Source organism: Strix uralensis, chromosome 2, assembly GCF_047716275.1.
Source record: "Strix uralensis isolate ZFMK-TIS-50842 chromosome 2, bStrUra1, whole genome shotgun sequence".
Taxonomy (NCBI): domain Eukaryota; kingdom Metazoa; phylum Chordata; class Aves; order Strigiformes; family Strigidae; genus Strix; species Strix uralensis.
This window is the reverse complement of record NC_133973.1, coordinates 116,501,917-116,512,873: the sequence shown is the minus strand read 5'-3', so window position 1 is coordinate 116,512,873 and position 10,957 is coordinate 116,501,917.

Genomic DNA, 10,957 nt, shown 5'->3' with positions numbered 1-10,957 from the left:
TTCTTTTAAACAGTTGTTGTTTGGAAAACAAGCATATGTCTGGCATCATCATGGATTTCTAAAAGAGAAAAAAGTGATTTTATTTTCAAAACATGTAGCAAAACTGTATTTTCGGCAGAATCAAATGTTAAATGCTTTTGAAAGCTTAAATTTACTGGTGTGTCCTTACAGTTGGTTGTCAAGGTTGAAACAACAAGCACAGTTAGCCCTTAAGCTGCTAAATGCTAATCATAGCTTGGCAAGAGTTTTCCTCAGCCAAGTTACTGAGCTCCAGAGAAACACACAGGCAATCTATAATAATTTTTTGAAATTTTTCAAAGCTATACTTAAGTGTTGAGGTTCAGATATAAATAAATGAGGCTTTATTTTATGCTCGTGCTAACTGTGATAGGGACTGTAAGACCTCTGGCTATTAATCTGTAGTTTGACTACCCCCAGTCTTGTTCATCTTGGTAGAATTATGGCTGTTAATGCCTTTGAATATGAAGCATTAGAAAATACATTGACGTAAACTTTGTAAACCTAGGGGGTGACAGTCTAAACAGTGAATAGCTTTGATTTGTTGGTCAAAGATAACTTTCTTCATGCTTCATTACAGAACAACAGATACAGCATAGAACAGTCCCAGTTACCCTAGAAGTTTGTCTAGGTTCATTCATTTACAAGGATAGGCTAAGAATGAAGAAGAATCCTGTGCTATAGCACTGAGTGGGAAACATTAGGGAGGTTTAACTGTGAGAGTAGGAAGCATGGGTATTGAATCTAGAGGAATAAAACCAGTGAATTTAATTGAGGGTTACTGAAAGTTATTTTCTTTAAGATGTTCAACCTGATATTTTAGAACTAAAATACATAGAAGAAACCTTGAAACAAAAGCTTGTGTGAAATACAGAGCTTGAAGGACAAGTGTTCTTTTGTTTAAAGTGTGTTTCTGAGTTTTCTAAATCCACTTTGAACAAAAATAAATGTAACTGTGGGAAAGATAAGACTGTAGAAATAATTAAATTTCACTGTGGTTTAGTTAATTTGCATTATATTAGTAGTGTTCTATAAAATATGCCTTCCATGCTTTTTTGCTCATTTCTGCAGGTATATAATGAAGTGTTGATCCTCTTTCTGGTTCAAAGCATGCAGGACTTGCTGATTTAAATCAAATTCTTACTGGATATTAAAAGAAGAATGAACTTGGTCAAAGTGGGAAGCATGTTTTTCTTTAGGCTTGAAACAACTTTTGGTGATTCTGAGTAGAAAAGAACATGACCTATGGAGCCGCTGGCCCATAAGGATGCAGTAGCTGCAGGTATCCAGTCCTCCCCTCCCACCTGAAACAAAAAAATGTTAGTTGTGAACTGTCTTATGCAAGACTGGGATTTACAGCAGTTTTATCCAGGAACAGATATTCTGAAGGCTTGGGAGAAAGTGAAGTTCTCTTCCTTATTAATGAGTAGTGTCTGCCAGATGGATTCTTGGTAGCCAAGAAGAGGCTTTAATAAATCACGCGACTGATGTAGAAAGTTTTCACATACTTTGTATTTTTAATACCTTTTGTTCCCAATGCACAGATACATTGCTTTAGAGCCGGTTGTGCTTGGGGATGCAAAAATTATTTACTGTTGATAGTATAATATCACTTTCAGTGACTAAATCAGTGTTCCCCTTCTATGCAGAAAGACAGCAAAGAAGGTAAGTTGCAAAGGGGCATGAAATCTGAAAATATGCCTCTTGTGTGTTCTCATGTATGTTCTCATGTGCTTTTGTTTGAATTCTGGCTAATCCCTTTTATTTTGCTTCTTATTTCTTCAGAAGTGCATCTGGTACAATATTCATTGTTAAACTTTTTTCTCATAAGTCTGTTTATTGCTTAATAAATATCTCTACTACATTCTAGTTTTTTATCAGCTGTATTGTAATCGTACAAGAACTTGGAAAGTTTAGTCTTAGTTTAGGCCTAGTCAGCTGTGTCTTTAGTTTACTGGGCTTGGTTTAAAAAAAGTTCCATAATCCCTTTAGAGGGAAGGGAGGGTTGTGCTAAGGAGAGGTCTTGTATTTGTGGGAAATAGGTATTGTGTGGGTTCCCACTGCTGGTGCAGTATCACTCTGTGAAATAGTCTGGGTTTAAATCCCAAGAAGTCTTAACTGCTTTGGGCAAGTTCATTTTGCAAAGATCCAGAAGCTGGTAGGGGAAGAGAGAGTTCTGCTGATACCTGAAATCCCATTGACCTGTTGGTCCAAAATTTTATGTGGTATTGTGGTGGTTTTTGTTATTACTTAAATGATGTTTTCCATTAGTAGTTGTTAATTACTTGAGTAAAAGAAGAAAAAGAGTGGTCAGATGCAGGGAGTCCAATGGAGAAGGAGTTTTGAGATTAAAATTCCACTTAATTGTACAAGCTAGACTAATGTATTTTTTGCACAAAACAAGTGGTCTATTTGCCTGAAAAATACAACAAAACATCACCAGTGGAGGATTGGTGCTGGTGTGTGGTTGGGCTTTTTATTTGATTTCTGTTTATATTTAGGGGAGGATATTGCTATTTTTGTAGCGGTAGGATTATATCTAGAAAGCTGTCTTGATTGAAGTTGTGAAATCTTGAACCTCAGTCTTTCAGTGGGTTGCATGAGAACAAAGATCATTGTGTGGATGCCAGTTACTGTGACTTTCTATTGGGAAAATACCCTCACCCCATGATTGCGTACTTTGTCCTGATGGTTGATTATGTGTTTATTTTGAAGCACTTCAACATGGGCTTGTCCTAATTATAGCTTAAGTTGTCCACTCTAAAGTTGCAAGATTCCCTTTTACAGTAGTAGCTTTGGTGCTTTTACATGTTATTTACGTGTTAACCTGATAATAGGCTACTCCTAAACAAAAGCCTTTCTCAAGGGCAGGGCATCTCTGTACTATTGTCATGCTTGAGAATGAGGTAGGTGGAAGATTTTGTTCCCTTTGGTTTTCTTCTATGTATGCCAGCAGCATGGTTAAATCTTATTTTCTGCAAGTCTTGACTTCAAAAAAAAAAAAACCAAACAAACCAACCCTCAAGGATATAGTTAGTTGACTAGTGTAACCTAAGCACATTTAAATGCCAATTGTATATTTCCATTGGTGTGAATGTCCCAAACATTTAAGGGCAACAAAGTTTAAAAACTTAGTGTTTTCAATTCGGAGATCTGAGCTCGGATCTTCCATGTGTGTCAAAAGAAGAGAGAAAATCATTAATGAAACCTGTTTTGAAATTTTTTGTTCTAAAGGAGACCTGCATGGCAGGAGTGAAACCGGTGAGACAGGAAGTGTGTTGCCAGTAGTTTATGGAAATGCCAGTTTATGCTGCTAGTTAACAGAAAATACCATTATTTCTGCAGCCAGTAAGCTGTGAAAACATAGAATCTTAAAAAAACCAATGTGATTCCTGTGGTGATCTGCAACAAGAGTTGCTAAAATAAGAAAGCCAGTATGCATCTGTACTGTGCTGAAATAAAAATTGTTATGTGGGATCAGGTAATACTCTTAAGTGGTTCCTCATAAAGCAGGCTTTTGAAAAAAAAAAAAGAAACCCAAACCCCCCTGAAACCACCACCACCAAAACCAAACCCAAACGAAACAAGGTTCCATGCCTTCTTGGATGATCTGTTTCAGTTCATTGTACTCAATGCAGAATTTGCCAGGGCTTTTGTAACATGTAATAACATGAGTGGTCTGCTCAGCTGATTGTTGTGCTTATACCACCTCACCACCTGTTAGTCATAGAGGTCACCTATGAAGCATTTCAAACCAAGGTCACCTGGGGTAGAAGCATAAAGATAAGGCTTCAAGTTCTCAATCCAATGTGGCTTTACTTGCTAGCTTCCACACATCTGCAATGCATGTGCTTATGTTGTTTGAGCAAAAGCTTAACACAGTGAATATCAGTAGTTCTCAAACATTTAATTGAACCTCTCTTTCTGGTAACAGTTTGTTCCTCTACTGTTCTTTTGCCAGCACCAAGCAGCTGTTAAATGAAGAAGGAAAGAGGAAGCAATATGTCACAGCTGTGCAGCTCTGGCCCTGTCTTCTGGGAGGTGGAGCTGGAGCCCCAAAGCATTGTGTGGTTTCTGTTTTCCTATATGGAGGTGGGAAGAGGTGGATTTGAAGTTCTGCCAGATTCCCTGCTGTCCCTTCTCTCCTCCTTCCCATCCCAGAGCAGAGTCATCGGTAATAACCAAAATATCTAGCTGCTTCCATTCCTGAGTGTAAGCCACATGTTGCTTTGGAGCTGTCAGCGTCTGCCTGGGCAGGCATGGTATTGCCTTGGGACATGGCATGCTTCCTTTCCTGTGTTAGGTTCTGTGCCTCCGCTCCTGTCTACATAGTGTTAAAGACAATAGCTTTTGCTCTTCAAATGAAAAAAAAAAAGCTACTGCAGATTTCTTGGTGGCCCATGCTTTTCAGTAAACAGTTGCTACTGTTTCAAAACATTTAAAGTGTTTTTTTTATTCCAAAGTCAAGGTATTTTGCATTTTACATGATGTAAATCTGTATTTAGTTATTGAAAATAATCTATATTATTTGCAGTTTTCAAAATCTTCAATAGAGGAAGGCAACAGGAGCAGGATTTGAAAATGAAGTTGAAATGGGTATTTTATAGTTGTTGGAAGACTGAGGAAGGGACACAAGCAAGAAACAGAGAATAGGATGGCATACCTGCAATCACATTATTATGAACTATGAAGAGAGATCTGGCATGTATATGTATACATACAGTATTGTATGTATTAAAAAATGTAGGGTTCCTTAGACTTGGTTATCAGATCAAGATTTTTTCATTGTTTCAAAATCTCTTCATGGAAATTACCTTTGTAAGATGCTGCATTTGTGGCAACTGATTGCTTCCCCCTTGAATAGAAAAGACTAAACATGGCTGTGAAGAATAGGATTTATTGAATTTATGAGAATATTTAGTGGGAACAGGCAAATCCGATCTCTTGAGTTAGTATCAAATGCTTGGTGTTGAGTCTGATGATAAAGCAGTAGATAACCTGGACGGGTTATGCGATTAGGATAATGAAGTTTATACTTTTCCTTACCCATATTAAACAGTATGAAGTAGAATTAGTTTTAAAATTCCCTTTTATGAAAACAGGTCTTAATTAAAACCATAAAAATCTCAGCTTTAAGCCACTTCAGCCTCCTTTTAGAAAGAAAAAGTGGACTTTATTTCACATACTTCTGTATTTCTGTGATTTGTTTGACCTTCCTAAACTGTGAAGCTCCTCTACATTGAATGAGATTTGAGGTCATAGATCCATGCAGAACTGCTTTAGTTTAACTGGCTTATAAATAAAAATGTTAATAACAAAAAAGATCCAAAAGAAACAAACAAAAGTGCCTGTTGCATCTGGCCCTTTAAAAGCAGGAGGGGAAGAAAAAATGTTGAGAAATTGGGATAAACTTGAACCATGTAGTTAATACTAGAGTATGCTAATCTCTTTCAAAAATAGCTCTCCAGCTGGGGTATAAAATGGAATAATTAAACACATAAGTTTCACCTGTTAAAAATGCTTTAATCTCTCTCCCTCTCTTCTCACCCTCCTCATTTCTTTATGTAGTAATGTCCTTAATTGAACCCTGTATGCGGTCAACTGTAAGGAGTCACTGTTTAATTCCACTGAGTTTTGATTTTATAAATGATGGCTTTTTAATGATTAATCTGATACCTATGTCTGCCTAAAAACAACTTGAGACTTTCAATTTGGGGAAAATGTGCACTCTTCACAAATAACTTCCAGTCAGTGTCCTACTGAACCTTTATAAAGGTTTTCTATATCTAGAGAGATTATAATATGAAAGGCTTTATAAATACTAAGAACTAAGTTGCAATAGCAGCATACCTAGGTATGTACATATGAGAGAACTGTTCATAAGAACAAAATATAATATCTCAGTTGGAAGGCACTTAATCTTGTCCAGTTGCCTGACCACTTCAGGGCTGAACAAAAGTTAAAGCATGTTATTAAGGGCAATGTCCAAATGCCTCTTAAACACTGACAGGCTTGGCGCATCGACCACCTCTCTAGAAAGTATGTTCCAGTGTGTAACCACCCTGTCGGTAAAGAATTGCTTCCTAATGTCCAGTCTAAACCTTCCCTGATGCAGCTTTGAATCATTCCAATGTGTCCTGTCACCAGATACCAGGGAGACAGATCAGCACCTCCCTCTCCTCTTCCCCTCCTCAGGAAGCTGTAGAGAACAATGAGGTCACCCCTCAGTCTCCTTTTCTCCAAACTAGACAAGCCTGAAGTTCTCAGCCACTCCTCATAAGACATTCCTTCCAGCCCTTTCACCAGCTTTGTTGCCCTCCTCTGGATGCATCTGAGTACCTTCACATCCTTCTTAAATTGTGGGGCCCAGAACTGCCCACAGTACTTGAGGTGAGGCTGCACCAAGGCTGAATACAGTGGGATAATCAGCTCTTTTGACTGGCTGGCTATGCTGTTTGCTGCACCCAGGATGTGTTTTGTTTTACCCTCTTGGCTGCCAGGGCACACTGCTGAGTCCTATTGACCCTGCTGTCAACCAGCACCCCCAGATAGATCCCTTTCTGCAGAGCTGCTCTCCAGCCACTCCTCTCCCAATTTATACTTGTGCCCAGCTTTACTCTGTCCTAGGTGCAGAATCTGGCATTTGGACTTGTTAAATTTCATTCCGTTAATCACAGTCCAATGCTCCAATCTATCTAGATCCCTCTGCAAGGCCTCCTGTCCCTCAAGAGAGCCGAAAGCAGCTCCCAGTTTGGGATCATCAGCAAACTTGCTAATGGTGCATTCAACTCCTGCATCCAGATCATGGATCAATATATTGAACAGGACTCGCCCTAGAATTGAGCCCTGAGGAAGGGTGCTGGTAACCAGTTGCAGCCAGGTGTAGCCCCATTCACTGCACCCCTTTGAGCTCTGTCCTTCAGCCAGTTCTTCACCCAGCGCACCGTAAACCCGCTCATCCCACAGCTGGGCAACTTGTCCAGAAGGATGCTGTGAGGGACAACATCAAGAGCCTTACCAAAATCCAGAAAAACTACATCCACCGCCTTCCCTTCATCCACTGGGCAGGTGACTTTATCATAGAAGGATATCAGATTAGTTAAACAAGACTTTCTTTCCCTTTGTGAACTGTCGTTGACTGTGCCTGATGATTACATTATTCTTTAAACACCTTTCAATAGTACCCAGTATAATCTTCTCCATAATTTTTCCAGGAACTGAGGTTAGACGAACAGGTCTGTAGTTTCTCTTCCCTTACGCCCTTTTTGTAAATCGGAGTAACACTGGCTAGCTCCCAGTCACCAGGGAGCTCCCCAGAGTCCCAAGACCTTTGGTAGATGATCGACAGGGGTCCCACCATAACATCCACTATCTCCTTCAGTACTCTGGGATGAATCCCATCAGGCCCCATGGACTTGTGAATATTCAGCTGATACAGCTGGTCCCTTACAATTTCAGTGTCCACAAATGGAAAGGCACCGTACCCACACATGGGGTTCTACAACTCAGGGGACTGGGGAGCCCAAGGTCTATCAGTATTATTAAAGACTAAGGCAAAAAACACATTGAATGCCTCAACTTCTTCATGCCTATTAGTCAGATGACCATCTTCAACAAGTATTGGTCCAACGTTTTCTTTAGACCTCCTCTTGCTATTAACATACTTAAAAAAGCCCTTCTTGTTAACTGAAACAGTGGCCAGTTTCAACTCTAATTGCGCTTTGGCCTTTTGTGTCTTCTCCCTGCTTAAACAAACCACAGTTCTGTACTCTTCCTGTGAAGCCTGACCTTGCTTCCAGACATCATACAGTTTCTTTTTCCTCCTGAGCTCCACAAGGAGTTCCCTGTTCAGCCAAGTTAGTCTTCTGCCTCGCTTGCTTGACTTCCAACAGTGATCCAACTACTTTGGATCCAAATTCTCTGGATCATTTAAATTGTATTTTTCATTATTTCTGCAATCTTTGCCAACTGAAGGAGCTTCTATAAATATTATAAATAATTTCTCATTCAAATCATTAACAAAAACACAGAACTGCAGTAATTACTGGACCAACCCCTGGTGACTTCCACTTACAATGTCCCAGTCTGAAACTAAATTTTCACCTGCTCTTTCAGCATGTTTTCTACATGTTACCTCAGCCATAACGCCACGGTTTGCTTGTAGAATTACAATTTGCAAGTGTCAGAAAGCTTGCTAAGTCTAGAGTTATGCTATCCACTACTTCCTATTTCCAACAGTTCCCAAGTTCTCCTCCCTTCATAAGAGTAGTTATCATAGTAGCACTACCACTTTTTCACGAGCTTGTGAGTGATAATTCCTCCAGGTCAGTGACGGCTTTGACAAATTTAAATATTCTGACAACCTGACTACATCTAATCTAATTATTCTCTCTCTTTCATTCCTTAATCTCAGTTGTGTTTCTATCCATCTCAAAAATTATATGCATTGCTTACCTGATCAAAATTCACTTCTTTTTTAGAAAACACTGAGGCAAAGGCATGGAATATTTCTGCTTTCTCTGACATTTGTTGTTCTCTCCCCCACTCTCCTCTTACTTCTTCAGTAGTTATGGAACTTTATTACCTTCACTACTTCTGTTTTGCAGCTCAGCATTTCTAGCCTTTTTTTTCAGAATTCTTGTATTCGTTTAGTAATTATTTCTAGTCATATCATGATTTCTATTTTTTTATGATCTTATAAGGTCTTTAAAGGGCTTGGTCCCTTATTACCAAACCTTTTTTGCATCAAGATAGTTTGTGTCTTTGGTTCAGTTTCTCTGATAATTACATGATGTCTTTTGAATCATCATACTTAGCTATTTTCCAGGTCCAGCAAATATCTAGCAGCCTTCCTCTTTCTTACACATTGTTTTTAATCATTATTGATGTTTTTGGGTTTTAAGCTGCTCAAAACTTTCACAATTTTACTCTGGCTCATTAGAGCTTATCGTGTCTTCTGTTTTCCACACATTTATATGGCTTCTACTTTTCTAATAACCTCCTTTTCTCAGATATTCAAATATACAGTTCTTTTCAGCACCACAAATTTTCTTCCCTCATCCTCAACTCAGTATTGGTCATTTAAAAGCTCTTTGCCAACAGTACCAAATCTACCTTTCAGCTGTTCTTTTCCATTTCCTTTAACCTAGCTTTCAGTTTTGCTTAAGTTCTAAGGTTATATGAGTTTAACTTAATAAATCTAAGACAAATTTGGAAACATTTTAGATAAAATAAGTGAAATTACAGTTTAAAATTTAATAGGCACCCACTACTTAGCCTTCCTTACCAATAATTTCAAGATTAACGGTCACCACTTGAGTAAAGTTTTCAGAACTGAAAACCACTTTTACCTTCAGAGGTTAAGGGTTATCGTTTATTTATTTTAAGAAAACTGCCTCATCGCTTGCCCAGTCTGTTTATTTATTCTTTTTATATGGTGTAACTGATATTCACATGAAAAGTTATACAGGACTGGAGTTAAAACCATACATTAGTAGTCACTCCAAAGACCTAACAAGAAATCCTAACACAACAGATGCCACAGCGACACAGATGGCAGATTCAATAACAAGATACTTTACTCAAACTGCCAGCCAGCCCTCAGTAGGCTGAGGAACAGGCCTGTTAAAAACAATACTTTCCTCTTCACTGCAGCACCACTACTGACAGCGATCACAATCAGTACAACACTGATACAGAAATTCAGAAACCACATTGTCTCCATTTTTGGCCTCTGGCTTACCTAACACAACTAAGCATGAGGTCAGGTCACCTTCAAACTCCTAAGAAAAGGTCCCTAAGAAGGAAAAAGAGGCATACAGCTGCTGTGTTGCTCTCAGGTGTTCTTCAACAAAATAAAAAGGGAGCTTGGGCACATGGTGACAACGTGTGATGCAGAAACTATTTTCTCTCTGCAGAGAAGCTAGTTCTGTCTAGTGACACCAACTCCTCTTCAGCTGACCAACCTCCCAGATGACTTTATATGTGCCCTGTTAATGAAATCCTTGTGTTCTCAGCACTGATGGCAAGCCACATCTCCCTGTAGTGCCTGACAGCCTTGCTGAGCAAGCACTCCAAATGTTAGGCTGCATCTCACCCATTGTTTTCCTTTGTCAGGAACATGACAGACACAATCCCAGCAAGTTAAGACATGTACCTAAGTGGAGTCTTCCAAGGTCAGGATCCCTGTCTGGGCAGAGTCCCCCCAGCTGCAGGAAGAAGAAAGAATAACAACCACATTGGTGATACACCGTTTTTCATACACTTCTTCCCTCTAGGGTATCTGTAACAATACCTGCCTTATTTTCTGTTAGCAAACTTGGCTGGCTAATACACTTGGTCTCACAGGTGTTTTGGTCTCTCCAATCACTAGCACCCATAGGCCATTAAGAAGTTATCATGCCGCCAAAGAAACCTGCACTCTGGACAAATGTATATAAGCATAATTGAACCAGTAACCTGATGTAATTTTTAGGCCACCAGTAAAGGTGGTCCTTTTGACTTAACATGCTAGAGCAAAAAGGTATATAGCAAATTATTTAGTGTTCCAAAAAATATCAAAAGGCTCCCTACATACCAACATGTTCCATCCTATCAAATATAATTATAATGATGTGTGTGGGTTAATTCCAACATCACAGTTTGTATTCAAGTACCACACAAGAAATTCTTCTGTTTCTGGAAGAAAAGCTTACTGGAAGGTCATGTAACTTCAAAAAATGCAAAAGGGACTACTTGGCAGCAATCTAAACAAGAACCCAGATTCACTGTGCCTCACTCTTCAAAACCATTTTTCCTCACAGTCAAAAGTCAAACCACGATCTCTCACCAAACTTCCAGATTAGAATGAATAAAGGTTGCATATTAATTGTATATCCATCATAGTAACTCCATAATGATTTTTTGAAAATAAGAATCAATAATTCAAACTAATTCAGTA